General features: G+C 43.8%; 1 protein-coding gene across 1 annotated transcript in view; it reads right to left on the minus strand.

Annotated features, from left to right (window-relative positions):
- ME3 (malic enzyme 3) overlaps positions 1-18,389 on the minus strand; it is a 279,475-nt gene extending 261,086 nt beyond the window's left edge. Inside the window, exon 1 of the mRNA XM_060303875.1 lies at positions 18,371-18,389. The gene's annotated coding sequence lies outside the window, so the exon portion shown is untranslated. The remainder of the gene's footprint in view (positions 1-18,370) is intronic.
- Positions 18,390-26,790: the final 8,401 nt, after the last annotated feature.

The raw sequence follows: 26,790 nt of genomic DNA on the forward strand, positions 1-26,790 counted from the left end.
AATATGCTTAGAGTAGATATTAGGTGCTTTCACCACACACAGAAAAACAGTAACTATGTGAGGAGTGTATGTGTATGTATATAAGTATATATACATACACACACACATATATACATATGTTAATTAGCTTGACTGTAGTAATTATCTCACTGTATATATGTATATCATGTCATCATGTTGTATATCTATCTTAAATATATATAATTTTTATTTTAAATAAAATCCTTGGACATTTTTTTCCTTCCGACTTCCATGTCAAGGTTGAAGTTGCTTGATAACAGATGTTGTGGTTAACTCCCTGTGTTTCCCGTAACCTCCACATCTTTTCTCATAGACAAAATTAACTAGAATTTGGCTGACATGTATGAGGCTTGGGAATCCAGGATTCCTCAATGTATAAAAAACTCTTAGATCAGTGCTCGGTAAATGGTTAGTTCTTAATATACGTCTGCTATTATTACTATATGACTAATTTATAAATAAGCCCTTGCCTGCAATGAGAGATTGTTCATACAACGAGGAAAGAAAGCTATTTTGGTTATTTATTCAGCATAATTTATTCTTGAATACTATTGCATACTGAAGGTAGAGATGAAAATTACAGTGTTTGCCTTCAAGGTGTTTTCCTTTAGTTGGGCAACAGACACATAAGGCGGCAAGAATAGATTCGTGTATTACATGCAACGATGGATACACTTCTTCCATGTTTTCAGAAAAGATGGGAGGGAGAAAGAGACCAAGAGAGCCAAGGGTGGGAAATCGAAGAGAAAATTGGAGGAAGACTCTACACTGCTCCTCACTCACTGTGAGGATAAAGGAACCCAGAAAGGGAAATCCCAGGGTTGAGAACACACATTTTCAGGCAGTGCGTTCTTTTCCTTGGGATAGCTCTAGGGCAGAAATAAATTGGATGTGCGCATTAAATCTATTTCTCTTGTACTCTGGGCAGTAATGTACCGAGAGTTGGGTTTTTTCAACTTAACAGACTTTAAGGACCTTTGCTCAGAGAGGATTCATCAATCGAGGTAGCCGTGTGCCATCCACTGTGGGAGGCCACCCACCCTTGGGCCTGAAACGTGAATATGGTATCAGTTGACAAAGGATGCCTGCCAGTCCACTGGCTGTGGAGGATATTTTCTAAACAATACCTGGGAGTTTGGTCAAGATCATGGGGTGGATAACTTAGTGGGTCTCAGCATTTTACTACACACCTTGGGAAATGGCACAGGGCAGGGCAGCATTCTCAGTTGAGGTATTATGATGTAGAAGTGGATTATAGTCTGTGGAAATCATCACAAGTAATCTATTAGAAATAATAAATAGGTAAATAATGTTTGCTAGTTATTTTCTTTCTTTTTTTTTTTTTTTGCGGTACGCGGGCCTCTCACTGTTGTGGCCTCTCCCGTCGCGGAGCACAGGCTCCGGACGCGCAGGCTCAGCGGCCATGGCTCACGGGCCCAGCCGCTCCGCGGCATGTGGGATCTTCCCGGACCGGGGCACGAACCCACGTCCCCTGCATCGGCAGGCGGACTCTCAACCACTGCGCCACCAGGGAAGCCCGCTAGTTATTTTCTTTAAAAATACATTACAGTGGATAAAAGTGTCTCCTTATAATAACATCACTGTCACACATTGTTTACTAATATGCTTTCTTCAGTCAAAAGAGACGGGTTGTCAGGACTTCCCTGACAGTCCAGTGGTTAAGACTCTGTGCTTCCAACGCAGGGAGCTTGGGTTCCATCCTTGGTTGGGGAAATAAGACCCCGCATGCTGCGAGGCGTGGCCAGAAAGAAAAAAAAGAAAAAGAGGGGGTCGTGTCATAGACAGTAGGCAAGAAGTGTGTAGCTCATGGGAGCGCGTCACACACTGAACACCATTCGTCATCGTTTGAATAAATAGTGGCTAAGTCATTTGACCTGTGTGATCTTCCAATTTTTCGTTTGTTTGAAAAAAAGAGACATCTCATAGAATAACCTGAAAACTAACAGTATGTGACTAAATTTAGCACAACGTCTGGTAAGCCAAGTAGGGAACTGCTCAGACCCCAGCGTTAGTATAAAGATTATTTTAAAGTGAAAACATTTGAGCTAAAAAGACGTAGAAAGAAATCTTACCTGAATGCCTCATATCTAACTAAAGCAGAGCCTCCCAAAAATACAGCTGCAATTAACCCCCTGTAAATAAACCTTGTCTTTTCTCCTGTTACTTTGCCTATGGTCAGTTAATCTGCAGGCCCCAATCACTGGACCCAAGTTGGAAGAGGAAAAGTTTGTCCACCCCGACAGACACTTAGTTTTCTTCCTTCCGGAATGATCACTGAAAGTGGTGAATAAGATGATGAAAATTCACAGCAAAAGCTTTAAAGGGAAGAAATAATTGTGAATACTTAAAACTTAGTATAACCCAAATGTCTTCAAGTCCCACCAAACTGAGAGAAGGAATAAATTCTCACTAGTACCCAAGTTTTGCAAGCTCACAGCCCCACCTGCAGGATCTCAACTCTTTCTCAAAGATCCCTCTTATTTTGGTGGAGTCCCTAGATCTCACCAGAACTTAAGAACAAGTCCAAAACTGTCCTACTGCGTTAACCTCCTTGCTGCTGTCCATTGCTCCAAGACACCTGAATGTCTCCACCATTGCCAATGCCTTCTCTGACTATCCTGCTTCCCTCCTCAAATCCCCAAACCCTGGCGTGCTGAGGCTTTACTGTGCCAGAATCATGCACGTTGGGTTGTGCAGAAATGTAAAGAAAGCTAGGTCCTCACATCAGTGCCTTGCCACACCCTGCCCATCCTATGGACGACACGAAAGCCAGTAGGACATGCAAGCAGCTTCTGCTGAGGCCAGATGGAACAACAGACCCTGGGCTAACCCCTCTCCAGTGCTGCCATTATCCTGCCACCAATCCATCCATCCGTCCTCATGTCCACTCCAAATCACATCCTGATATTCAGCCACTCAAATGGAGAACTTCCTACTCTTCCACTTTTCTGTGTTCCTTGAGCCCTTGTGAATCCTTTGCAACTCAAAATGTCCTTAATATTGAATATAAGTATCAGGCATCTTACTAAATGCTTTACATATATTATCTCTTGTAATTTTTTAACACTTTGAGGTAAGCACTAGCCTTAACCTCACTGGACAGATGAGGAAACTGACACATAGCTATTAAGCAGTTTGCTCAAAGTCACACTGGTGATTAGTGACAGAGCTGGGATTTGAGCCTGGATTTCATGTCAATCTCTCTAAATCTAGAACGCTTAATCTCTATATAATCCTGCATCTCTAAGGGAAAAAAAGCTGCTCTATTATAGGATAACTACTTTCTTTTTTTTTTACCCTTTACTCTCCCCCAAACAATGAGCACATCTAATTTTATCCAGTCCTATTCATTTCAATAGATATTTATTAAGCACTTCTTGGGATCAGATTCTCTGCTGGCCACTCCTTACAAGGAAGGACCTGTTTCCTAGGCTTCTGTGTAGCCCCAGTTCCCATCAGTGCTTGGATGTGTAGTGTCTTTGACTGACGCATGACAAAATGACTAAGCACACACAATGCCAAACAAAATCCCTAGACAAAGAAGGAAATCAGAGAGAAGTGCAGGTAATAAATAAATTAGCAAATCACAATTTCTCCCAGACATTCCTTCCCTCCCAGTCACCATAGGTTTCCTCCTTGTTAATAATGATTAATCCTGCTTCGGTGGGAGGGAGAAACATGATTCTTAGATGTGAATATTTTTCCCTCTAAATTCAACACGGTGTTGGATTCCAAATTGGCCGTTTAAACTCCTGCAAGCACCAACACCACAGTCAATCCTCAAGGTGATTCACTGCCTTTAATCCAGAACTTGAATTGATTAATGCATGAATACGTGTGGGAACGTGCCTGACACTCTAGAGCAAAGCAGCTTACTCTGCCGGGAAAGAAGACCTTGCAGACTGCCCTCGTGGCTCTAAAGGCTCCTACAGGTTCACAGACCTTACAGGCCCCCAAAGGAATGATGATGCTTATTCTTCTAAGGACTAACAACCATCCCAAAGAAGAGACTAGCATTCTCAGTTCCCTGAAATACTCAACAAACACTCTTCTTCATCAACTGCATGGGTTTACGTATATACAGTAATATCACTTCCTTTTTTGTTCTCTTCTTTATCTTCTGATGCGGATGCTTATAAGCAAAGAGATAGACAAATTAGGGCTTGAAGAAGCTAGGGTTAACTTGTCTTTTTTTTTACACTGAATCATTTTCCTGTTCAGTTGTGAGATATCTTTTTTTTTTTAAAGGGGAAAATCAAACAAAAGTTTAATAACATGTATACATGGGAGAAACCCAGGAAAACTGAGTAACCCACCCTAATGCCTGAAACCCTCACCTGAAATATCATCTTCAGCTAAAGACAAAAGAGGATGTTAGGGAGGAAGGCAATTTACATGGAAATGGAAAAGTAAATGTTTGGTAAACAAATGTTTTCTGGGTCTTGCAAATCAATACAATACCCATAGAGCAAAGTTTGTTAAAATTCCTCTATGGGTATCATATTGTTTTGACTAATACGTTTTAAATGGAGTAAACAAAATCCTTAGACTTCTCAGAGAGCTGAGGCTGCCACAGGACATTTGCACAGACTATTATTTCTGTGTGGAATGCTCTTTACTTGTTCTTCATTTAGCTCCTATTAACTTCAGATCTCAGTGAAGTAGTACTTCCCAGAGAAGCCTCGCCTGACCTATCTTACCAGTCAGATCACCTCATTATTTACTCATAATGATGCAAGTCCACCTTCTACCATTTATCACAATTCTAATTTTACGTGTATTTATGTAACCACTTGATTAACATCTGTCCCTCCCACAAGTAAAGGGACTACATCTAATTTTTTTTGTGTGGTACGCGGGCCTCTCACTGTTGTGGCCTCTCCCACTGCGGAGCACAGGTTCCGGATGCGCAGGCCCAGCGGCCATGGCTCACGGGCCCAGCCGCTCCGCGGCATGTGGGATCTTCCCGGACCGGGGCACGAACCTGTGTCCCCTGCATCGGCAGGCGGACTCCCAACCACTGCGCCACCAGGGAAGCCCGGGACTACATCTAATTTTGCTCACCACTTCTCATCAGTGTTTTGCACAATGCCTGACACAGAACAGAGGCTCAACAAATATTTTTGGAATATATGAATAAATGAATGAAACTCTATTTTTAAAGCACTCCATTTCACCTACTCCATTTCACCATAGCAATAAATATGTAAAACAGAAAGAGCACAAAATCTAGAATCAGGCATGCCATTTTATGTCTGTAATACACTTATTAGTAATACTGTGACCTGGGCCATACTAACAATTCTGACTTTCTGGGTCCCGGAGTATCACCTACCTATAGGATTTTGGTGAATGTAAAATAGCACAATAGATGAGAAAAGGTACTGGGTAGACTCTAGTACTGTGTACAAATGTTAAACTACTGTTCTGAATGCTACAGATACAGAAGTTCACAGAATACTCGCTGCCTTCAAGGAAGATGTGTTTTCCTTGAGCTTTCAAAACACAAGCATACAAACACACATACACTGATTACAGAGACTGTCAAACACACACACACACACATACACTGATTACAGAGACTGTCAAACACACATATACACATACAATGGTTACAATGATTACAGAATAGTATAAGACAGTCTGGCATAAATGTGAGTGCTCCAGTTCTCTGGGAACATTTGAATGCTTCTAGAAGCAATGTGGCAGAGAGGAAAGTATGGTGAGTTTGAATTCTAATCCTCATTTCCCATTTAGAGGACTGACATTATAATTCCAACTCTGCTACTGACCAGCTGTATCGCCTTACATAAGTTATTTAACCCCTTTAACTTTCAGCTTCTACATTGAAAATGGGGGGTAATCTTAACGCCTCTATAAGGCTGCTGCAAGAATTTGTGAAGGCTGTAAATTCCTATATTAAGAAAAGAAGAAAGACCTCAAGTCAATAGCCTAAACTCTACCTTAAGAAACTAGAAAAAAAGAACAAATTATACCTAAAACAAGGGAATAATAAATATCAGAGTGGAAACAAATTAAATAGAGAGTAGAAAACTAATAGAAAATCAACAAAACCAAAAACTGTTTGTTTGGAATGATTAATAAAATTGATAAGGCTTTCGCTAGATTGACCAAGGAGGGAGAGAAGGAGAGAGAGAGAGAGAGAGAGAGAGAGAGAATCCAAATTAATAAAGTAGGAATGAAAGAGGGCCTATCACTACCAACCTTACAGAAAGAGAAAGGATTGGAAGGCAATATTATGAGCAACACATTCTGTATGCCAACAAGTTAGATAACCTTTGATAAAATGAACGAACTCCCAGAAAGCCACAAACTATTGACTCAAAAACCAAAAAAATCTTAATAGACCTATATCAAATAAAGAGGTTGATATAGTAATCAAAGAAAAGTCCAAACAGAATAGATTCATTGGTGCCAAAACTTCTTTAAAGAAGAATTAACACAAATTCTTCACAAACTCTTACCAAAAAATAGGAGACACTTGACTTATTCTATGATATCAAAACCAAAGGTATCACAAGAAAAGAAAATTACCAACCAATATCCCTTATGAATATAGATGCAAGAATCCTTAACAAAATATTAGCAAACTGAATCCAGAGATACATAAAGGACATCATACACCATGACCAACTGGTATTTATCCCAAAACTCCAAGTTTGGTTCAACATACAAAAATTGAACAATGTCATGCATCATATTAATAGAATAAAGACCAAAAACCACGTGTGCATTTCATTGATGCAGAAAGAGCACTTGTGAAAACCCAACATCCTTTCATGAAAAAATATTCAACAAACTGAAAATAGAAGGGAACTTCCTCAGCCTGATGATGGACATCTTATGAAAATCCTACAGCTACCATCAGACTTAATAATGAAAGACTGAAATCTTTCTCTCTAAGAACAAGAACAAGACAAGGATGTCCTATCTTGCCACTTTCATTCAATGTTGCACTGGAAGTACTAGCCATGATAATTAAGCAAGGAAAACAAATAAAGTGCATCCAGATTAGAAAGGAAGAAGTAAAACTATCTTCATTCATAATAAAATGAACTTGGTTATAGAAAATCCTGAGGAAACTACAAAAAAAAAAACACCCTATTAGAGACAATAAACAAGTACAGCAAGGTTGCAGGTTACAAGATCAACATACAAAAATCTATTGTATTTCTAAATACCAGCAATGAATGATCTGAAAATTAAGAGAACAATTCCATTTATAATAGCATCAAAAAGAATAAAATATTGATACTTAAGAATAAATTTGATTTTAAAAGTGGAAGAATATGCACTAAAAACTACCAAACTGTTGAAAGAATTTTTAAAAGGTGTAAATAAATGTAAAGACATCCCATGTTCATGTATTGGAAGACTTTATATTGTTAAAATGTCAGTACTCTCCAAACTGATTTACAGAGTCAACACAATCCTAAAAAAAAAAAATTCTAGCTGTCTTTTTTACAGAAATTGACAAACTAATCCTAATAGTCAAATGGAAATGCCAGGATCCAGAAAAGGCAAAGCAATCTTGAAGAATAAAGTTGAAGGACTCACACTCCTGATTTCAGAACTTACTGCAAAGCTATAGCCATCAAGATGGCATGGACTGTCATAAGGTAGATATATAGATCAATTAAATAGAATTGAGAGTCCAGAAATAAACCTGATTAATTGATTTTGACAAAGGTGCCAAAATACTCAATAAGGAAAGAACAGTTTTTTCAACAAATGGTGCTGGAACAACCGGGTATCCACATGCAAAATAAACTTGGGCTCCTACCTCACACCATATACAAAAATAAACTCAAATGGCTCAAAGTTGAAAATGTAAGAGTCCAAATTATGAAAGTCTTAGAAGAAAACATAGGTGTACATCTTTGTAGCCTTGAATTAGGCAATTGTTTCTTACCTATGGCACCAAAAGCACAAACAACAAAGAAAAAAATAGAAAAAATGGACTTTATCAATTAAAAACTTTGTGCTTCACAGGATACTATCAAGAAAGTATCCCACAGAATGGGAGAAAATATTTGCAAATCATATATCTGATCATATATATATCATATATCATATATCTGATAAGGGAAGAGTAATATATATAGAGAACTATTACCAGAATATATAAAGAACTATTATACTCAACAAGAAAATGACAAATAATCCAAATAGTAATGAGCCAAGGATTTATATGCATAGTTCTCCAAAGAAGATATATACACACTTCCAATACATTCCATCGTTCAGAACTTATCGACACAGTCACACTTAATGCTAGAGGCCAGGGAAACTTAGCCCCTGATTGCAAAGCTACAACTCTATACAGTGAAAGGAAGAACACAGATTTTTGGTGGAGACTTAGCCAGACAGGCCTCAGTAGCAATTTTTAATCATATTATTCCATCACTGGAGGCAGAAAGTATGTAATGCCTTAAGAATCCTTTCAATCTCAAGGTCACTCCAGTTTGGTGAAGCTGACCTTTGGCCTCTCAGTGCTCAGGTTGTTATTCTATCCTTGAAGCCCGAAACTCTTCTCATCCAAGGTGCTTAGTATGGTGACACTGGGTTTCCTTTGATCCCATATGGGATATGTAAACTCAGAACAAGAAAAATATGTGCTTTGTGTCATTTGTACATAAGTCATTTCCCCTCTTGGCATCTCTGAGGCTAATGAATGAGACTTTTCATCCTCTATAAATACTCTTCATGCTTCATGAGCTGTAATGAATAGGAATGACATTCTCTGAATCCATTTGATGTAGGTGCATGCAGATTGAATGTCTTGTCATTGATTATACTTTTTGCTTTGTGGTAACCCATGTGATAATAGCATTTCCTTGTTATTGTAGAAAGAAAAACTTGGGGGGAAAAAGCAATGCAAAGACTCCCAGCTCAGTTCGGTTACATTTGGATTAGTTAGCTATGTGCTGATGCCAGTAACAAAAGATTGACCCAAATCCCAAAGCAGGCAAGCACTCACAAAGTTATTTTATTTTGAGAGTGAGGTGATCTCAACCTTATTTGATCCCAACCCCCCAAAGTAATAAATCTGATTTTCTAAAGTCAACAAAAAGATAATACAGTTGCAAAGCCCTTTGCAGCTTTGCAAATAGCTCTTATCTTTTATTGCAGTGTGGCGGGACACTTAATATGTATTTAGTGAGTGCCTACTATGTGCAAGGCACTGCCTCAGGTGTTGGGTTTTTTATTTCCCTGTTACTTATGAGGAAACTGAGATTCAGACATGTAAAGTGGTTGGCCCAAGGTCACAGCCAGTGGGATTAGAACCTACTTTTCTTAACTCTGGTTCTCCTAAATTAACAGTAGGCTATAATAGCAACTGTTGATTATTTACATGCGCAGGCAAAGTGGTAGAAACTTTACATACTGTATCTCATCTAATCTTCTCATCAGCTGTGAATAGGTATTGTTTCCCTCGTTTTACAGATGAAGAAACTAAGGCTCAGAGAAGTAAGGAGCCTTGCCCGAAGTCACAACACCTGTAGGTGGCAAAGCTGGCATCTACATGTAGGTCTGTCTATGGACAGCTCTCCTTTGCCTGTACTACTCTTCCTCTCTGTTGATTGGCTGTGGCCAGGAGACCCTGCTGTGGCCACACTTGATTGGATAAGGATTGACACCTGATACGCAGGCACCTCTCCTGACTCAGCCCAGGGCTTTGTGTGCCTTGTCACCCGCAGCACACTTCAAGACATAGCCCTACTGGGGTATCAGTTGCTGCCACGGTCCTTGCCTACTCAAGCTGGGTCACTGACCTCTGCCTGGTTCTATTAGTTCTAAAATCACTTGATGACTGTCCCTGCTCCCTGCCCTGATAACCAGGGGGCATCACTACTTCATCCTTCCCTTGTTCTTCTTGCCAGCTTGTATTTCTGGAAATGAGTCTTTGGTTCAATTCTCCCTGGCCAGGACCAGCAGTATAAATTTCAAGGCCCAGTGCAAAGTTGAAATATAGGGTCTCGTGTTCAAAAATTCTTAAGAATTTCAGGGACTTCCCTGGCTGTCCAGTGGTTAAGACTCCATACTTCCACTGCAGGGGGCACAGGTTCAATCCCTAGTTGGGGAATTAAGATCCTGCTGTGCAGCCAAGAAAAAAAAAAATCTTAAGAATTTCAATATATCAACAGCAGAGCACTGAGGCAAGCACGGGACCCTGTTGAGTGTGGGACCCTGTGCAACCTCACAGCTCACATGCTCATGAAGTCAGCCCAGGTCCTGCAGGTTTTACTGAAATTTTTGGAATGACCTAGTTTTCACCACAGATTCTCCCTTTGTTTTGGGTTTTTTTTTTAATTTTATTTATTTATTTTGGTTGCGCCGGGTCTTAGTTGCGGCATGGGAGCTCCTTAATTGAGGCTCTCAGGCTCCTTCAGTTGTGGCACATGTGCTCCTTAGTTACGGCTCGCGGGCTCCTTAGTTGTGGCATGCGAACTCTTAGTTGCGGCATGCGCATGGGCTCTACCTCCCTGACCACGGATTGAACCCACATCCCCTGCATTGGAAGGCGGATTCTTAACCACTGCGCCACCAGGGAAGTCCCTCTCCCTCTGTTTTTGCAACACATCTCACTGCTCTAACCTAGAACAGGCCTGCCTTCACCATGGCTGTTAGGACTTGGTATCCATCTGTTGGCCCCTTCCCCCATTTGTCTCTAACTTCCCAAGATTCCAGTAACCTACCTCCCCCGCCAGACCAGCATTTACACTGATATTCTCCAGAACACAGCTCACGCATTCAGCTTTCCAGGTAATGACTCTGCAGTGTGTACAGACAGGGGACTGATGGGGAGAGAGAGAAGGCTGTGTATGTTTGGCAAAGTATTTGTTTATAACAATTTCTGGCATCCGGAGTAATTTTTGCTTTTTATTAAAATATACCTCTGCATTCTGGAGTTGACTCTCCACTTGGCCTGAGCTTCTTGAGGGAAATTTTGGGAGTGTGCCAAACGACAACACAGTGCTTCATATTTATGTTGTAAAAGCCAGCAGTGTCGTCATAGACAACTTCATTCCTTTGTTGGAGCAATTTTCGAAAAACCAGATCACAGCGTTATTCGGTACAGTAAACCACACCTTCCACCCCTTTAATGTTATTGACAACAGCAAGGCAGAGCATGTAAGTCATATCCAAATGCAAAACATTGGCTCCAGTGCATCCTGTTGTGAAATCCTCAAGCATTGGGTTACAGCACTGACAGTAAGTGAGAAATTAACAAACATCAAGAGGGGAAAGGAAAAAAATTCCAAATGGAGAAAGACAAAAGAGGGAGAAGTTCAAAAGGCCACAGGACAGAATGTCCTGTGCATACCCAAGACTCTGGCTCTCTTAAATCAATACTAGCTGACAATAGCAACAATTTATTGGGCATTTGCCATGTGCCTGGCGTGGCTTGATTACATATCATATTTATCTGGTCTTCCTAACAACCTTGGGAAGTAGGTATTATTTCCCTCATTTTATGGATAGGGAAACTAAGGTTCAGAGAAGTACGAAGACTTGCTCAAAGTCACATGTCCTGGAAATGACACAGCTGGAATGTATAGACAGATACTCTTCAGGTCAAGAACCTTCCATAGTCTATTCTCTCTCACTCCCTGCTAACTGACTGCAGCCTAGAGACCCCGCAGTTGTGGCCACAGCTGATCACACAAGGCTTGGACATCTGACACAAGGGCAGCTAATTCAGGGGGTGGCCAGCAGCCTACGGCTTGTGCCGTCAGGCTTTAAAGTGTGATCTGGGCCCATCTGGCTCCTTTCTTATGATTTTAGAATCTAGAAATATCACAGCCACTGAGCTACGGAAGCTGAGCTGAAGATTGGTGAGATGCACTTAATACGGGGGCGACAATTCTGGGTCACATGCGAACTATAGCGAGTAGAACAGAGAGAGGGGAAGACAGAACAGACACGCAGAAAGAGCAGAGATGTCAAGAGAAAGTGAGTGTAAAAGCAGAGAGATACAGAAAGAGACATGGAGAGACAGAAAGAGGAAGAGATCAGGGCAGGGGCACAGAGCCAGAGGGATGGAGGCGGGGTTCCTGACAGAGCCCTGACTTTAGGCCCCAGGAGTCCTGGCTGCACTGCTGGGTTCCTGAGAAGTCTTTGGAGCCTCAGAATAATCCTTTTGACCTGAGCTCAGGAGAGTGGACCTCTGCTGCATCTCCCCAAATTCTGACTTCAACAGCCTGATGTCAAAGCTGTTTTACTCCACCTGACTACACGCCCCCCACCCCCTCATTCCCAATAAGGGCGACACCCACCGTGTGTCCCAAGGACAGCCGAGAAGCCAAAGATTCCCAAGGCCGAGTTTCATGTCTCATGTGGCTTTGGTTAACCTTCCGCTGCCACCATCCCTGAGTAAAGACTGGGTCTCTGCCTCCGGCCCACTCCCGACCAGTCCCAGCTTCCCCTCCAGGGCTGCTCTCCAGGCCTCCTGCCACCATGGTTACAGGCAGCATCTTCTCAGGTCACTGGCCTGGAGCTCGAGGGACACCAAGGCAGGTGGTCAGCCCTGAGCATTGCCTCCGCTTTCCTATACGTCCTCTCCTCCCCCAGAGCCCAGATGTGGGCTTTGTAGAGTCTAGGACTTTATCTGGATACAGAGTAAATAAAAGCAGAGATAGTTTAGTCTAGAGATTAAGATGTGAGCAGACCCTGGCCTCTTGTCTGGATTCTCCTCCTAACTGGCTGTGTCACCTTGGGCAAGTTGTTGGCACCTCTGAGTCTTGCATTACTTGGGTGTCTATATAATGACACGGAGGGTGGATGACACGAGCTGAGGCCCCTTCCAGCTCTGACTTTCAAAAATCCCAATTTAAATGCCATTCCCTTTGATTGGCATTTAGAGAAGGGGACCCTGGATCCTTTCTGGAATTTGTGCTTAATCATCACACCTGTTCTGGCTACAAGTATCAAAAAAGCACCAATAGTAGCACTGACCAGATTACAGAAAAGGAACCACACTGGCAGAGAAGATATGGTAACAAACTAACTGAAGATTCAAGCTAAAGAAAGATCTCACACCTAAGAGACACCTTGTCACACCAACAGCCCCAGGAACTTTTGGGCAACTGTGTGAACGGCAGAGGTGCAAGGGTGTGTGCACTGCTGAATTAGCAAATTTCTAAGACATCTATCACAGCAGGCCCACTTGCAGGCTTTATTTAGGTAAAACTCCCATTGAGCTTTGGCTCTCAGGGCCCAGTCTGACTCAGAGCTTCAGAATCTTGGCCTGTGGTGCGATGAGTCATGGTGATGAAATTTCAACAGAAAAGGACATTCTTAAAATTAGCCTTGAGACAGCAACTGGCTGTGCTTTTGCTCTGTAAGTGCCTTTCCCAGGTTATTTTAGTTGGTGTCCTCTTTAAGGGGACCCGGAATGGTTGGGTGAAGTCTGCCTCTGGTTCTCCAGCCCTCGGTTCCTCAGATTCCCATCACTCCAGACCCTCTCTGTGCTCCTTCCCTCCAAGGAAGCAAGCGCAGGACCGGGACACTGACCCTCAGGCCTGGTCTGACCTTCACACTTCCGCCTGTGATCTTGTGGTGCTTCCAAGCTGGGCTGGAGTTCTCAGAAGAGCCTCAGGCGAGGGCTGTGCTGTGCTGGCTTGACCACCCCAGTGCTAGAACTTCCACCACCAAACAAAGATGGAGTGTGAGGGTCTCCTCTCACCCAAACTCACAATTCCTCTGACACTTCACAGGCCAACTTTGTGCCTTTTGACCAAGCCTCCTCCCAGAGCAGGAAATCAAAGCTGACACTGACTTTGCAGTCAGAATATTTCCATGAGCAATGAGATGTGGACGAACAATTTCTCCTCTGTTCCCTGTACAACAGAGGGTTCTGTTGAAATCAGGCAGGCGTGGCTCAACTCCCATTCTTTATTTTCCCTGATGGAGATCTTGCTCTCTTCAATGTCTCCATCCCTCCTTAGGGACATTCTGTCTTATGGGGATAATTGGGATTTCCCTCAAAAATCCAAATGGGCACAGAGTTACCCGGGTCTTCAGGGAACATGATTGGAGCTACAAGTAGAAACAATGGGCACAGCGCAGCTGGTGAGACTTGAGGAGGTCCAAAAGATCTAAATAAGTATACCTCCCTTTTGCCAAGTTCTTTCTATCAACATGCTTACGTTCATTTAATCATTCACGTAATAAGAATTGACTGCAAACCAACCATAGCACATCATGATGCTGCTTTACAGGGACTATTGCTATGAATAAGATACAGTTGCTGCCCACAAAGAATGCACCTTTTATATGATGGATACTGGTAAATAATCAGTTATAGTACAAGGTGGTATACTATCACAGAGGCTTATACAAAATATTATGAGATACAGAGAGAAGGAATGGAAGGTAGGGATGTGGGCAGACTCCAAGAGAAAGGTGAAGATGTTTATTATTAATTAAAAAAATAAACAAAAAACAGGTAACACCTTTTCTGGTTTGTGTAACTAGTATGTTGAACAAGCATGACTCATGGCACATTAGAAAATGAAGCTTTATCACTGACTCCCCCTGTCCTGGTTCTTCCCCACCCCACTCTCCCTCTCTGCTATTTCAGGTCAAAGCCATGAGCAAGAGGAAAGGTAAAGAGATAGGACAGCTTTGATTTGAGCCTGGCCTTTGGCCAAAGAAAGCATCTCTGGTTGGACCACAGCAAGACTCTTCTCCTGGGGTCATGCCGTGAGTTCTTCCAAGATCCCTTCTGAGACCTCTGTCCTATAGTTCCCTTGACCCTGACAGATGCGATTCCGTTCCTGAAGGCACTTGAGGCAATGGGGAGTAGCACGTCTTGTCTTCCTGCCCAAATCCCTTCACTCCTCCCGAAGGCACTTTCAGACAAGATCTAAATGACCCAACCACACAATTGTTTTCTGTTTGGTATGGCCCACATCTTGTGCACAGGAAACAACAGCATCTCTTACCCTGAAAAACTCTGGGGGTTCAGTCCAAAGCCCTGCGGCACTCTCTTCTGGCTCCTGAACCTACATAGCAAGTCACCCCTCTCTCATCCTCTGCCTCTTGGGGGAAGGAGCCAGGGGCCAGTCACGGTTGGCTTTCTTGGGCATGACTATGGCACTGGTTCTCTGTGTCTCCCTTCTGTAAGGAATAGTTTTTGGTGTTCTCCTGCAGCACCTGCACCCCTCCCATGAAGGGAGAGAACAGGAACAGCTCCCCCCAAAGGAATGTCTTCTCTAATCGTCTCCCTGTTCCACTCTCTCCGACCCTTTTTCCTATCCTTGAGCTGGATGAAGAGTGAAGATACCTGATCCCTTCCCCCTGGGAAATCTGCATCCTGTGGTGTGTTATCATACTCATTTTGGAGTCTTCATGTTCATCATAGGGGGATCTCAGGTGAACCAGTGGCAAGAATCCCCTTCCAACACCTTGTTAACGTCCCATCACTGTAGCAGCCTGTTCTGGGTATGGCATCTCCAAGAATGCTCAACCAAGCAATGGCCTGCTTGGATGCAGAGGCAGGGACCTCTTGAAGACCCAGTCATTTCCATCACCTAACTTTCTGAGCTCCTTGCACACAACCCAGGTGAATTCTTTCTATCCTAGAGTTTACCTGGAGGAACTATGGGGTCGGGTTGTAGCCCGGATTAAAAACTGAAGTGTTTTGAACAGCGTAGTTAAGAAAGAACAGGTATGAAGTGAATCCATGTTTCTTCACACGGAGGGTTTCTTCCTCTACGGGGTGTTGTCTCACGCTGACAGACCACTGTCACGCTGACCTCCACCCACCGAGTGGAGGATCCACACTAGGAGTCCACACAGCAGCATCAGAACTGGAAGCTGACCTCATTGGTGAGGCCACTGCAGTGACCTTGGTCTTGGCCAATCCATGAGCACCTCTGACAGGTTAAAAGGTGCTCCTATGAGCAAAAGGAAAGAAGCAGAGCCCAGGATCCCTGGCTCACCAGCACATCACTAACCTTACGTCACCACCATGTAAGTCCATCCCCAGGATCCCAACAGCCAAACTCTGAGCCCTGAGTAAGATGTGAAAACTGAGTCACAGGCTGGTGACTCACCAGTGAGAAAGAACACAATGAGTCAGGCAGACAAGCCCTGGGGACAGTCTTTTTAAATCTGAATTCTCTGGACTGCCTCTAGAGAAACACCCTTGAAGGAGAGAAGGCCCCACAGTAAACAGGTGGGAAGGCAGGTCAAGACACCAAACTCTGCTCTGAGAACAATGAAGCGCCCTGGCTTTTTGCATGGCTCCCTGAGAGCTCGGGGTTTTGTGCAATAAGATTCTAATGCTGTTCTGTAAGCTCCGACCCCACTTACTGATATCAAATTTATCAATCACCTCAGGTCTGCTGCCTGCTCTCAGTGACTCATCACTGTTCGTTTCATTATCTATGACCCTGGACACAGAAGGACTGTCAGGGATGGGGCAGTGACATAGAACAGCAGCTGAGGACACAGCCTTGCTTACTACACAAACCTGGGTTTGAAACCTGGCATCACATTTAAAGGGATCTCGAGCAAGCCACTTGCTTCCTTTTTTTCCATCATTAAAGCAGAAATAGTAGTGCACTTGAAGAGCTGCATGGAGGAATGAGTGCGACGCTGTTTCTAAATGGCTCAGAATGTAGTAAGTGTGCTATAATTGGATAAATATTATGTTATTCACTAAGGATTTGTGTTTTCATTGATGATTTCTCTTCCTCAGAAATTTGCTATTTGCTTGCAGAGTTAGATAATTATTTATCATTTATTTGGGGGCAGAAAAAAAGAAAAAATGTGCCAATGTACTCCCTTCCCCCACAAAAAAATCAAACAGCAGGAGGGATCTAAACAAGTTGGAACACACAAACCCTTGAGACAAGGGCTGCATTCGGTACATTTTGTACCTGCAGGGTCTGGCTAAAGGTGCTTGGGCAGTGGCCCTAAATAAATACAAGACTGAATGGTGTGTATGTCCACACTGAACGTTTTTGGAGTTTACGTCATGGGTATCTGGACACATTCATTCATCAGGAACCTATGTGCACAGCTCTGCATTCCACATTATGTGAGACACAACTTGGTCATCCATGCACAGAATAACAAAACAAGCACGTGCCCAGGTGTGGGGAATTCAAGGCCGTGGAGTGACTAGTAGGGTGAGGGCGGTCCTGAAAAACATTCCTGAGGCAGAATTGGGAGCTCGGACTTGAAAGAATGGGTGGAATCCTCCAAAAAGCGGGGTCAGGAGGGGCACCGTGAAGGGGAGAAGTACTAACTCACAAGGGGCGTGGCAGCATCCCGCCTTGGGTAGCAGCTGCAATGTTTGGCAAACAACCATCAGCGCTGATTCTTGGATACAGCAGCAACCCTGGGGCTTCTCAGAGATGTTTCTGAGGGTTTCTGTCAAAGACTGTTCTTCCTACCTTCAAACAGGTTGAGGCTCAGTGCCCTAGAGACTTGGGTATTACACGTAAACGTGATTGCCTTGGTAACGCCTGGGAGGGTCAGATCATAGACATAAGATTGGGAACAAGGTTCATTTAATAGGTAATCTCTGGCTGCTGCTTTGTTATTTAGGCTTCTCTTGGTTTAGTGGTTACTCCCTGCAAGCGGTAACTGGTCTGCAAAACAAAAGCCTGGTTCTCGCGCCAGCCACTGAGGAACTCACAGGCGCCATCTCTTTTTATGTCCCCTAATCTCAGGGTGATGGGAGGTGTAACCAAGTGAACCTTCTCTCTCTAGCGGCCCCTGCCCTCTCAGATGGCTTCTGGTTTCCCAGGTAACGGCTGCTGTTTAGCTTTGGAGTTGCAGGAGAGACCCTGGGGATCGATTGCAGTGGATTCCACTGGGCTCAGAGGCATTCCCCCTCTTGTTTTGCCAACTGGGATCCACGCAGGCATTTGGTGAAGGCAGCTGCGGAATATGTGGTGTGGCAGCCCACAGTATTCTTAAACTTCTGCCACAAAGGTGTCAGGGAGGCAGCACAGAATTGCTGAAATAATGCAGAGTTTGGAACCTGAAAGATGTGGCTCTGAATCCCAATTCTGACACTGACCAGCTGTGCAGCTTTGCACAAATCACTTAACCTCTCTGAGCCTCAGTGTCACCATCTGTCAACGGGACTTCATAACTCTGCCTCACAGGGTGGTTGTGAGGATTAGCAATAGTGTATGCGAGGTGCCTGGCACAGTCATGGCTCAGGCGATTAGTGGTGTTAGGGTACCAGAGAAGGAGGCTAATTTCACAGGCTGCATCACAGGACCGTGTTTGTATCCCCTCATTCCCAGTGTACCAGGCATCGTCCTGGCATGAAACTCACCTCCTGTCCTCCCTCCGGTGCACTCAGTCCAGTGACCGTCTGGTCTCCTTCCCGGTGGCACAGACCGTGTCAAACTCTTTCTGCCTCTGCGTGGGGCCCATTCCGGATACCTCTGACTCGTGTTGTGTTGGGAATGAAAGTGGCCCTGGAACATAAACAACAGATTGGTGCGGGGCCGGGAAGCCAGCAGCAGGCATGTGAAAATAAGATCTTAGTTGAATAGCTGTGGCAAATACTCTTGAAACATTCTCCGTCTGTTCTTAGGGTGAGAGGCACTCTCACCCCTGACTGTGGGGCCGGAAAAATCCGTTCCTCATTAGGGGCATCAGTTCTTCCAAGCAACCCCGTGGTGACAGCCTGGGTGCTGAGAGGCCAGGCCAGCTCTTCCCAGCACTGAGAACCAGGCTCCAGGGCACTGGGGGGGCCTCCAAGTGCCAACAGAAGTGGCAGATCTTTCTGCCCTTCTCTTCCAGTCAAAGGCGTGTTTCTCACTATACTCTCCGTAAGCAGAATGGGAACGATCCTCCTATCACCGCCACGTTTATTGAACACCTATTCACCAGACATTGAGTGAAGACACCCCATCATCTATAACCAACCTTTTCTGTGTTTTAAGCTTTGCTCCCCGCCCCTTTCACCTCGTATCTTGCCTAATCATTCATTGAGAAAACAGACCCCGTGGGGCAAGTGCATGTCACTCATGGCAGCAGTCAAGTGTCCAACCAGAAAACAGAACCTCCCTAAGTATTTAAAACAGAGAGAATCTAACACCAGGAAATGGCTATGGAGAAGATAGAAGATGGGAGAAACCATAGGGGTGATGCGGCGGTCCAGGGGTTAACCTCAGCCGGAAGCTGCTGCAAAGGCGAAACAACTGCTCTGGAGGTTTTACCCCAAGAGGGAGGGAGGAGAAATACCCCCTCTTCTCTCTTCCTCCCACCAGCACCTCCCATTGACTACACCCAGAGAGGTGCCAGCTGGTACGGGAGCTGGGAAATGCAGGCGCAGCCCACACCACGCAGAGCCAAGCAGGGGAAGGACATGGAAGGAGCATCGTCAAGGACCAGCACACCAGGGACAGGAACATTCGCATTCGTTTATTTAGTCGCCACATAAACAGTCGCACTCTCAGGTAGGAACCACTGTTAACCTATTTTTCTGATGGGGAAATTGAGCCACATAAGGGTTCAACAAAATTGCCCATGGGCTGTTACAGCTGAGATATTTGGGCATCCGAACTAATCTAAGGTCTGTCTGAGATTTAAACTCGCAAACCTTGTTTTCTCTCCTGACAGGAGAGCTGGGTAAGCTTTGAGGAAAGTGAGCCAGATCTATCTTTAGACTCAATCAAAGGCTTTTAATTTAATTTTTGAAAATCACGATTAATGGGACGTACATTTGTTCCAAAAAGCAAACAACGAAATGAAACAAGCCTGTGGCTGGCTGGAGCTTGAGAGCCAGTCAGTCTTGGAGAACAAGGATGGGGTCTCCAGGGACCGCAATGTGGCTCAGTCACGTGCACAGAGCACCGCCAGGGTCAGCTCTGTGCCCGGTCAAGGCTGCCTGAGGTCTCACCAAGTCATATGAACCCTTCTGCTAGTGTCCCTGCCTGGCACCACTGCTGTGGGGTTCCCACAGCTGTGTCGGTGACCCATGAAAAGCCTGCAAGGAAGGTTATTCCAGGCCACTGTCCCTTCCTCCTGGGGCTCTGACCCAAGTCAGGTCATTCGATGGCTGTCCTCACTACCCCCTCAGCATTCTGAGCTGGCCTCCATCATGGGACTTGATGCACTGCTTTGTAATGCTCTATTTTCTCACTGATCTGCCCCAGTGGACTGTGAGCTCCACCAGGTAAGGCCCTGTATGAACCTCAGGCTTATCACAGCACTCAATACACAATAGATATGCAATATAAATTTGAGGAATGAATGAGTGAAAGGACATACAAGAACCCAGGATATTCTTAACAACATGATTCAGCAGAAAGAATGTGCAGTCTGGTGTCCATTCGACCAAGAATTACATCCCAGGTGTGCTATCCACAATAGGTAGTCATGTAGGGTCTGAACTTCAGTTTTCTCCTCCATAAAATGAGATTAACATAATCTTCCTTTAAGGGTTGTTGTGGCTATTCAAAGCTTACACTTGCTCAATGATTATCACTTCCTTTCTCCCTGGACGTTTTGAAAGGAAACTATTCTGCTCTCCCCTAAAATGTTTTCTAGGTGATGAAAGAATTAAATATTGGGATAGTTAGGCCATGATTTTGAAGTGGGGTAATAATATGAACTAAGATTCTGTACAGAAAATAGAAATCATTTTGACTAATTCAAAAAGAAAGTGATTTAATGCAAGGAATTAGGGAAATTAAATTGCCAAAAAGGCTGGAAGAGTGGATGTCAAGAACCCAGCACTGGACTACTGAGTTCAAGGGCATCCATCCACCATAGTGGCCACGCTCACGTCAGGAGGCTGCTGCCATCACATGTGCTGCCACAATGGCCAAATCATCTCCAGGATTTGTAACCTCATGTGTTAGCTTTCTATTGCTGCATGATAATTTTACCACAAACTTAGGGGCTGAAAACAACACGTATTTATTATATCATAGTTACTGTAGGTCAGGAACCCAGGCACAGCTTACATGGATCCTCTGACTCAATGTCTCATGAAGCTGCCATCATGATATCAACTGGGGCTGCAGCCTCATCTGAGTCCTGCCTGGGGAAGGAACTGCTTCCAAGCTCACATGATTGTTGACGGCATTCATTTTTTTGCAGGGCCTCAGTTTCTTACCAATTAGTATTAGGCAGAGGGCATCCTCAACCCCTTACCACATGGCCACTAGCTTCTTCAAAGCCAGTAAGAGAGAGAGCATCTCCTAGCAAGATGGATGCTACAATCTCATACAACATAATCATGTACATGTAATCCCATCACCTTGCCACATCCTATTGGTTGGAAGCAAGTTACAGGTCCCACCACCCACACTTCAGGGGAGAGGATTACACAGGGGTGTGAATGCCAGGAGGAGAGATCACGGGGCCACCTGAGAGTCTGTCCACCACACCTTGTTTGCCAGCAGCCTTAGCAGCAGGAGGGTGGCTTCCCCTCACTTCTTTCTGCCTTCCATGTTATTCACAAATGCATCTGATCACAAAGCACAGTTTACATTTATAACCCTAGCTGCAAAGTATTCTAGAAAATGTCATGTATAGTTTTTCAACTTCTCTAACTAGATGGAAGGTAGAATTGCCATTGAGAGAGTCAATTCAAAATATCATCACCAGTGGCATGTGATACTGAGTATCTGCTCTAGTGGACAATCTTACTAATATGTTGACAAGACATGTATTGGATACTTGCTGTGTTAAGAGTTAGTGTTGCAAAACGGTAAAGAGTGTGGGCTTGTAGTCAGGTTGCCTGGATTTGAATTCTGGTTTTGCCTTAAAAATCCTCATCTGTGGGACTTCCCTGGTGGCACAGTGCTTAAGAATCTGCCTGGGGGAAGACTGTGGAAGAGTAAGACGCGGAGATCACCTTCCTCCCCACAGATACACCAGAAATACATCTACACGTGGAACAACTCCTACAGAACACCTACTGAACGCTGGCAGAAGACCTCAGACCTCCCAAAAGGCAAGAACCCCCCCCCCATACCTGGGTAGGGCAAAAGAAAAAACAGAGACAAAAGAATAGGGATGGGACCTGCACCAGTGGGAGGGAGCTGTGAAGGAGGAAAGATTTCCACACACTAGGAAGCCCCTTCGCGGGCGGAGACTGCGGGTGGTGGAGGGGGAAAGCTTCGGAGCCGCCAAGGAGAGCACAGCAACAGGGGTGCGGAGGGCAAAGCGGAGATTCCCGCACAGAGCATCAGGGCTGACCGACACTCACCAGACCGAAAGGCTTGTCGGCTCACCCGCCGGGGCGGGCGGGGCTGGGAGTTGAGGCTCGGGCTTCAGTCGGAGCACCGGCCGGGAGGGAGTCCGGGGAAAAGTCTGGAGCTGCCGAAAAGGCAAGAGACTTTGTCTTCCCTCTTTGTTTCCTGGTGCGCGAGGAGACGGGATTAAGTGCGCTGCTTAAAGGAGTTCCAGAGACGGGCGCGAGCCGCGGCTAAAAGCACGGACCCCAGAGACGGGCATAAGACGCTAAGGCTGCTACTGCCGCCACCAAGAAGCCCGTGTGCGAGCACAGGTCACTATCCACACCCCCTTCCAGAGAGCCTGTGCAGCCCGCCACTGCCAGGGTCCCGGGATCCAGGAACAACTCCCCCGGAAGAACGCACGGCGCGCCTCAGGCTGGGGCAACGTCATGCCGACCTCTGCCGCCGCAGGACCGCCCCGCACGCAGTGCCCCTCCCTCCCCCCGGCCTGAGTGAGCCAGAGCCCCCGAATGAGCGGCTCCTTTAACCCCGTCCTGTCTGAGCGAAGAACAGACGCCCTCTGGCACCCTACACGCAGAGGCGGGGCCAAATGCAAAGCTGAGCCCCTGGGAGCTGTGCGAACAAAGAAGAGAAAGGGAAATCCCTCCCAGGAGCCTCAGAAGCAGCGGATTAAAGCTCCACAATCAACTTGATGTACCCTGCATCTGTGGAATACATGAATAGACGAGTCATCCCAAATTGAGGAGGTGGACTTTGAGAGCAAGATTTATGATTTTTTCCCCTTTTCCTCTTTTTGTGAGTGTGTATGTGTATGCTTCTGTGCGAGATTTTGTCTGTATAGCTTTGCTTCCACCATTTGTCCTAGGGTTCTATCCGTCAGGTTTTTTTTTCTTTTTTCTCTCTTAATAATTATTTTTTATTATAATAACTTTATTATATTTTATCTTACTTTATTTTACTTTACTTTATCTTATTTCTTTCTTTTTTCCTTCCTTCCCTCCTTCCTTCCTCCCTCCCTCCCTCCTTCCTTTCTTTCTCTCTTTCTTTCTTTCTTTATCTACTAATTCTTTCTTTCTACTTTTTCTCCCTTTTATTCTGAGCCGTGTGGATGAAAGGCTCTTGGTGTTGCATCTAGGAGTCAGTGCTGTGCCTCTGAGGTGGGAGAGCCAACTTCAGGACACTGGTCCACAAGAGACCTCCCAGCTCCACACAATATCAAACGGCGAAAATCTCCCAGAGATCTCCATCTCAACACCAGCATCCAGCTTCACTCAACGACCAGCAAGCTACAGTGCTGGACATCCTATGCCAAACAACTAGCAAGACAGGAACACAACCCCACTCATTAGCAGAGAGGCTGCCTAAAATCATAATAAGTCCACAGACACCCTAAAACACACCACCAGACATGGACCTTCCCACCAGAAAGACAAGATCCAGCCTCATCCACCAGAACACAGGCACTAGTACCCTCCACCAGGAAACCTACACAACGCACTAAACCAACCTTAGCCACTGGGGGCAGACACCAAAAACAATGGGAATTAAGAACCTGCAGCCTGCAAAAAGGAGACCCCAAACACAGTAAGATAAGCAAAATGAGAAGACAGAAAAACACACAGCAGATGAAGGAGCAAGATAAAAACCCACCAGACCTAACAAATGAAGAGGAAATAGGCAGTCTACCTGAAAAAGATTTCAGAATAATGATAGTAAAGATGATCCAAAATCTTGGAAATAGAATAGACAAAATGCAAGAAAGATTTAACAAGGACCTAGAAGAACTAAAGATGAAACAAACAATGATGAACAACACAATAAATGAAATTAAAAATACTCTAGATGGGATCAATAGCACAATAACTGAGGCAGAAGAACGGATAAGTGACCTGGAAGATAAAATAGTGGAAATAACTACTGCAGAGCAGGATAAAGAAAAAAGAATGAAAAGAACTGAGGACAGTCTCAGAGACCTCTGGGACAACATTAAATGAACCAACATTAGAATTATAGGGGTTTCAGAAGAAGAAGAGAAAAAGAAAGGGACTGAGAACATATTTGAAGAGATTATAGTTGAAAACTTCCCTAATATGGGAAAGGAAATAGTTAATCAAGTCCAGGAAGCACAGAGAGTCCCATACAGGATAAATCCAAGGAGAAATACACCAAGACACATATTAATCAAGCTGTCAAAAATTAAATACAAAGAAAACATATTAAAAGCAGCAAGGGAAAAACAACAAATAACACACAAGGGAATCCCCATAAGGTTAAAAGCTGATCGTTCAGCAGAAACTCTGCAAGCCAGAAGGGAGTGGCAGGACATATTTAACGTGATGAAGGAGAAAAACCTGCAACCAAGATTACTCTACCCAGCAAGGATCTCATTCAGATTTGATGGAGAAATTAAAAGCTTTACAGACAAGCAAAAGCTGAGAGAGTTCAGCACCACCAAACCAGCTCTACAACAACTGCTAAAGGAACTTCTCTAGGCAAGAAACACAAGAGAAGGAAAAGACCTACAATAACGAACCCAAAACAATTAAGAAAATTGGAATAGGAACATACATATCGATAATTATCTTAAATGTAAATGGACTAAATGCTCCCACCAAACGACACAGATTGGCTGAATGGATACAAAAGCAAGACCCATATATTTGCTGTCTACAAGAGACCCACTTCAGACCTAGAGACACATACAGACTGAAAGTAAGGGGATGGAAAAAGATATTTCATGCAAATGGAAAACAAAAGAAAGCTGGAGTAGCAATTCTCATATCAGACAAAATAGACTTTAAAATAAAGACTATTAGAAGAGACAAAGAAGGACACTACATAATGATCAAGGGATCGATCGAAGAAGAAGATATAACAATTGTAAATATTTATGCACCCAACATAGGAGCACCTCAATACATAAGGCAAATACTAACAGCCATAAAACGGGAAATCGACAGGAACACATTCATAGTAGGGGACTTTAACACCCCACTTTCACCAATGGACAGATCATCCAAAATGAAAATAAATAAGGAAACACAAGCTTTAAATGACACATTAAACAAGATGGACTTAATTGATATTTAAAGGACATTCCATCCAAAAACAACAGAATACACATTTTTCTCAAGTGCTCATGGAACATTCTCCAGGATAGATCATATCTTCGGTCACAAATTAAGCCTTGGTAAATTTAAGAAAATTGAAATTGTATCAAGTATCTTTTCTGACCACAATGCTATGAGACTAGATATCAATTACACGAAAAGATCTGTAAAAAATACAAACACATGGAGGCTAAACAATACACTACTTAATAACGAAGTGATCACTGAAGAAATCAAAGAGGAAATCAAAAAATATCTAGAAACAAATGACAATGGAGACATTACGACCCAAAATCTATGGGATGCAGCAAAAGCAGTTCTAAGAGGGAAGTTTATAGCAATACAATCCTACCTTAAGAAATAGGAAACATCTCGAATAAACAACCTAACCTTGCACCTAAAGCAATTAGAGAAAGAAGAACAAAAAACCCCCAAAGTTAGCAGAAGGAAAGAAATCATAAAGATCAGAGCAGAAATAAATGAAAAAGAAATGAAGGAAACGATAGCAAAGATCAATAAAACTAAAAGCTGGTTCTTTGAGAAGATAAACGAAATTGATAAACCATTAGCCAGACTCATCAAGAAAAAAAGGGAGAAGACTCAAATCAATAGAATTAGAAATGAAAAAGGAGAAGTAACAACTGACACTGCAGAAATACGAAAGATCATGAGAGATTACTACAAGCAACTATATGCCAATAAAATGGAAAACCTGGAAAAAATGGACAAATTCTTAGAAATGCACAACCTGCCAAGACTGAATCAGGAAGAAATAGAAAATATGAACAGACCAATCACAAGCACTGAAATTGAGACTGTGATTTAAAATCTTCCAACAAACAAAGGCCAGGACCAGATGGCTTCACAGGCGAATTCTATCAAACATTTAGAGAAGAGCTAACACCTGTCCTTCTCAAACTCTTCCAAAATATAGCAGAGGGAGGAACACTCCCAAACACATTCTACGAGGCCACCATCACCCTGACACCAAAACCAGACAAGGATGTCACAAAGAAAGAAAACTACAGGCCAATATCACTGATGAACATAGATGCAAAAATCCTCAACAAAATACTAGCAAACAGAATCCAACAGCACATTAAACGGATCATACACCATGATCAAGTGGGGTTTATTCCAGGAATGCAAGGATTCTTCAATATATGCAAATCAGTCAACACGATACACCATATTAACAAATTGAAGGAGAAAAACCATATGATCATCTCAATAGATACAGAGAACGCTTTCGACAAAATTCAACACCCATTTATGATAAAAACCCTGCAGAAAGTAGGCATAGAGGGAACTTTCCTCAACATAATAAAGGCCATATATGACAAACCCACAGCCAACATCATCCTCAATGGTGAAAAGCTGAAAGCATTTCCACTAAGATCAGGAACAAGACAAGGTTGCCCACTCTC

This window comes from Globicephala melas, chromosome 8 (genome assembly GCF_963455315.2).
Source record: "Globicephala melas chromosome 8, mGloMel1.2, whole genome shotgun sequence".
Taxonomy (NCBI): Eukaryota; Metazoa; Chordata; class Mammalia; order Artiodactyla; family Delphinidae; genus Globicephala; species Globicephala melas.